We start from the raw sequence: 6,000 nt of genomic DNA, 5'->3' as shown, positions 1-6,000 counted from the left end.
GAATTAGAGCCAATCGTGCAGTCTAACGCAACTAGTTGCGAATGATCGCGCGGGTGACGCGAACTCTTTAACCAATCGCGTAGTGGCGTTAGACTGCACGATTGGCTCGAATTCGTGTGCGTGACACCGCTGTACTGGCTCCTTTCTTATTGCCCGTAAGGCCTTTCCTTAGATATATGTCATTGAGATTAATTTAGGAAATTGCAAATATTAACTAAACTAGAAGCACTTTCTGGTGCAGCAATTGGGTACTTGACACATGTTGAATATTATAACAAAATTTAGTTAAATGGATAGAAAATGAGCCATCCAATATAAAAAAAGTGGAATTTAAAAAATTATATTGAGATTATTAAAAATACAAGGCTCCGAAGTCTAAAAAAAAAAAAGTTGTCTTTCAAACATAGAAAAGAAAATGGTACCATTCGATTCCTTACATTTTATTGAAAAATAAATTGTATAACAACTATACACATAAACGCAATATTTCAGGGTCAAAATGGCAATTTCCTTACTTATAACTTATAATGATGTGACGTCACATCACCTTATCATTTTGTTGTAGGCGTTTCAATCGTCGACTGCGAGCGTCAGACATTAACTCTCATTTCTGACCTTTGTGTTGCTTAAATGACATGAGTCCTATATAGACATTTGATCCTCAGGAAAATCAAGATCGTTTGACATTATTTACAGAAAACAGTCAAGTAGCCAATTTATCGTCTGGATAATTTGATTGGATTGGATTTTCAAAATTATTTGATTCCCTAAGTAAACTCGATGCATGTAGGTAAAACACTTTACTTATCAGTGTTGTCAAGTGTCTCCATAACCTCTACACCACAACTGTTTTTTTTAAATAGTTTTAATAGCATTTTCGTATGAGATATAAAAATATCTCCAATTATAAGTACCTACCTTTAAAGGGAAATTTAATAAGTGTATTTGTACGTAGACTCTACTAGGAAGTATAATTTGGCCATAATTATTGTTAGTATCTCTAAATGCCCACTTATGACTTTGGCAAACGTGCCTTTAAGAAATGATCTTTGGAAATAAATTGTATTAAGTAACTCATAATCTTTAAAACTCGATTATTATTTTCTATGGTTCGTAATATTATTTTTGAATATTATTGGTTTTGTATAAATTGAGCTTTTCATATATGGACAGTAAAAAAATGTGTATCATTATAAAAATTACAAAAATTATATATATTCTATTTGTTTTACTCGAAAAACCTTTCCATACATCAGCCATACAGTTATAATTTACACTGGCGGACACATGCCTACTCTTAATGGAACAGCACAAAACAGTTAAGTTATCGAGGCAGCCTTAATGAGTCATTTACAATAGGTATCAACAATTTACAAGCGCAAATCTAGATTGATAATTGCAAATACTATCTTGTCCAGTGTGCCCGCATGCCTGCTGAGGGCAGGATCTCTGCGATAGACAGGGCAATAAATTTTCCTTTCTTCAGATCCCTGACAGTCTAAAGCCATCGACAGGAGAACAAGATGAAGAATTGCTCAACTTGTTGAACTCATCTGGGCAATTCTCCCAGACTGACCCTACACAAAACACATGAAATAATACACTTTTTCTCAAACTTGCTATGAAATGATGACATGACTTACGTCAAATTAGGTCCGGAAACACTACGAATCCGGTGCGATTAGTGAAGATGATATGCAAAGGAATTTCATACAGCCTTTCACACTAGGCCTGTTAAAGCAACCTTCTTTTGTTTTTAAACGTCAAATTGTGACAACGTCTTGGCATTCAACCATCAAATAGTAGTATATTCATAATTTGTTTTTAGCTGTGTAAATCTACGAATAAAACAAATTGACTACCTACATTTTTTTTTCATTGCAAGTTTGAGAAAAGTAATATACAAATCTGGGCGAGAAACGGGGGTGCCGGCTGCGTATCCCTATACAGCCTCGCTACGCTCGACCGACTATATCTATATACTTCAACTTCAACAACTTCAACATTTATTCAGCAAATAGGCCATAAGGGCACATTTACACGTTACTTACATACAAGCAAAAAGAAGCACATCAACAATTATAAAATACAAATCGTTGAAAATATTAATGCAAAATAAAGTATTACTAAGTATACTTAGAGATGTATAAATTCTCTAAATGTCGAATTGCATAAAAAAAAACTAAAATAATAATAATAAAAAACACAAACAGATACAAATAAATTCTAAAATTATTTAGAGGTGTAAATATCTCTAAATGTCAGAACTAAATGATTTTTATCAAATTATCCTTAGAGATGTATAGAGTCTCTAAGAGTCAAAATTCAGTATAATTAAGTCATTCATTAGGATAAAAGAAACATACGAGAACCGCTTAAACAGACCAGTCTCCACAAATACTTGGCCTGGAACCCTCCGCTTCCCGGCCTCTATAGTAATGTACTGTTATAAATATATTATATTCAAGTGTTCAACCTTCAGACGTCTTTATCAAACCTATACAATACATATTTCTTGTAATAATAGCAACCTTGACGAAGGATATTACATTTAAAATCCGCATACTCGGGCGGCTATAAAAGTGTCATTTTCACGTCATCGCGCGGAAAGGCTGAGGGTCCATTGTTATGGTAAATTCTATGCCATTCAATAGATGTCGGAAAAAATGTGGTTTTAATGTAAAGCCATAGGGCAGATGTTGACGTAGAATGCTAATATTTTGCCTATTTTTAAGAATTCCGTTTAATTCTTTATATTATTTCCCATTATGATTTTCAATTGTATTACACAGTTCAATTCCATTTGCGTAGTTTTTGACAGTTATGACCATTAGAATGTTAATATTGTAATTATTTAATTGACTGACTATGTAAATTTTATTTTTCTTGACATGTTATCTGTTTGTATGTTTTTATTTTCCTGACATCTATTTTTCTAGTGTGTAAGCGAATTGGTGTAGTACTGTAAGCTTGCACTGTGTTAAATAAAAAAAAAATAAAAAAAAATAAAAAAAAAAAAAAAAAATAAAAAAAAAAAAAAAAAAAATACACTTGGTGGTATGGTCGACTTACTTGACTTATTGTCCTATGTCCCCCAGAGGGCGTCCACAGTGCGCCGCCATCTGGATCGGTCCTGAGCTTTGTGCTTGAGTTCGCTCCAAGTCTTCCCAATAGCCTTCGCCACTGCAATTATAGTCCGGCGCCAGGTCTGCTTTGGACTGCAACGTTTCTTTTTTCCTTGGGGATTCCAGTGTAGGGTTTGTCTCGGTATGTGTTTAGGATCCGTTGGTGGTGTGGAGGTGTGGCTTGGTGGTATGGTCGGCTAGATGATAATGCGGTTACCGATGCATTTGAGCGATACTCTTAAAGGACGCCTTGTGAGCTGTAAACTTCGCAAACCCCCGTGACTTCCCCATTTTGAAAATGTTCTATAAACTGATTCGAAAAAAAAATCTATATTATAATTTTCAAACCTCACAAAAATTTACGACTAGACGAGAGCAGCTGGACATACAAATGCATTTTTGGCCAAGCTGAAAATGTCACACTTCGTGCTAGTTTGATCAATCAAACTGTGTCACTCCTCTGGACAGCAGGTAATCGCTCGTATACATATACATACAGTTAAAAGATTTAATTTGTCACCCATTTCGTACCTAGTCATAGTGACAAACAACATGAAAGTCGCTAGAGAACTCATACTACGGTCACTGACAAAATGGGTAACAAATTAAATATTTTGACTGTACCTATATTATGTATTCATTCAAGTACAGAAAAGGTTTCAATCAGAAATAAAGCTTTATAGGGCTAAGTATTAACTCGTGAATTGTCTACAAGAGAAATAGGAACTATTCTCATGCATTTCTCTTTACATTTTTCTCAGAAACTTTTATGCATATTAAAATTGAATCTACAATAAACTCGTCAGACAAAATTGTAGGATTTGCGTACAAATCCTGGGGATCTCCAGATATTTCCAATATCAAAAATGCGAGCATAACGTCTATCCGGTCTCGAGACCCTTACCAAAGGAAGCGTACCTTTTCAATATCTCAGAGTATCATGTAGGAAGTGTTGCCAGATGTCAGTAATTTTCGGAATGTTTAAAAAATTTGAGACATGTATCAGTAGGCATAGGCAATATAAGATAAGTAATATAAGTACTATAAGATTATCAGTTAAGTATCATATTACTGTTATTAACCATAATAATTCATCATCATTTTTATGTACGAGTAAACAGTAGGTAAACAAAATTAAAGCAATAATGTTGTGCCGAATTTGGCACAAAATTCAGAATTGGCTACGGATTTTGCGTTACCATAACCTACCCTATAAGCTGCTTTATTACAACTACATAATACGGTGAATGCTTACCATCAGGCGGGCCGTATGCTTATTTGCCACCGACGTGGTATAAGGTATAAAAAAACTACATAATAGTATGACGTTTGCGTTGCTGAATTGTTAAAACTTCAATCTCGTAAATTACTTAATCTTCAAGAGAACTTTGCAAAAAAAAAAACAAAAAATTAAGGAACATTTCAACTGTCATTAACATTATATATATGGTCCATCCACACCATAGCAATCTACCCTCTTTCTAAAATATCTGAAATTCGCCAAAACCAAATGAAAAATACAAGGTAAATAAATACCCCGTCTTCAATCATCACTTTCACTACACATTATAAAACAAAGTCCTCCGCCGCGTGTCTGTTCGCAATAAACTTAAAAGCACTGAACGGATTTTCATGAGATTTTCACTTACCAATAGGATATTCGTGAGGAAGGTTTAGGTGTATAATTTGTTGAGATTTTGTGTAAAACTTTGCGAAGCCGAGACGGGTCGCTCTAGTAATATTTATAAAATGCTTAATTAATTTAGCTCAAGAATCAAGAATTTCGCCAGAATTCCAGATATTCGTATATAGCAACCCAAATTTGAACAAACTGAGCAGATGTGTGTTTTCGATACCCGCTCAGTTATAAAAGGATTGCAGCTGACGGAAACATCTGTTGATGGCGATTTTGGATTGTATGGAACATTCGCAACAAGTGATTATAGATGAATTTTACAATTGATTACCTACTTATTGAAATATACTCGCTAGAAGATAACTCACGCAACTATTTTTACGGACCTACGTTTATTTATTATGCGTTGAGCCGAAAGGTTTAAGTACAGTCAGCATCAAAAGTGGCGGATCAAACAAGGTTTCAAAAGTATCTACCATTCTGTAACAGCTTAACGAAATGTGGTGGTATATGTAGAAGACGGTAAAAGATATATTTTTGAATGTTAACTTTAGAGATTTATCTATATTTGGAAAAGCTATCCAGAAAATCAGATACTTTTGGCGCATTGTTTCATCCGTTACTGTTGATGCTGACTGTACAAATTGTGTCAAGAAATTGATACTTCTGAATGGAGATTTTTTTTCTAGTCTTATTTAGTCATTGATACCCAATAAGTAGTCTAAGTAACTAGATTAGCTGTTTTAAAAATTAAAAGTAAAAAGAAATATCTGCAAATAGCTCCATACTTGTCTATACTCGTACTAACATAAATCATTCCACAAGTATATTTAAGTAGTGTCAAAAATACAAAAAGGGGAAGTTATCTACGTGAAAGGTCAAAATATTTTCTGTGTAGGTCGTCTCTTCCATGATGCTCCTTCCTTGAACATAAAAAGCATAAATGCAGTTGAAGTATTTGTAGGACCGAACGATCCAATTTGCTCAAAATATAAAAAAAAAGTAATCCTAACGCCCCTTTCCATTTTTAAAAAGCGTTTTAGCGCTGATCAAAAATGCTTAATTTTTTGCACAAATCTATCGAAAATGGAATTTGCATGTGAAAACCGACAGGAAGGCACACACACATCAAAGAAAAGTGATTGGTTCGTTAAGCGGTGAAAATTGTTCACACACAGATCTACTTTACTTATTGCCACTGGAAATGCCAATTGTATTTAATTCTTTGTGTTTAAAAAA

Source organism: Cydia pomonella, chromosome 3, assembly GCF_033807575.1.
Source record: "Cydia pomonella isolate Wapato2018A chromosome 3, ilCydPomo1, whole genome shotgun sequence".
Classification (NCBI taxonomy): Eukaryota; Metazoa; Arthropoda; class Insecta; order Lepidoptera; family Tortricidae; genus Cydia; species Cydia pomonella.
This window is presented reverse-complemented; position numbering follows the sequence as displayed.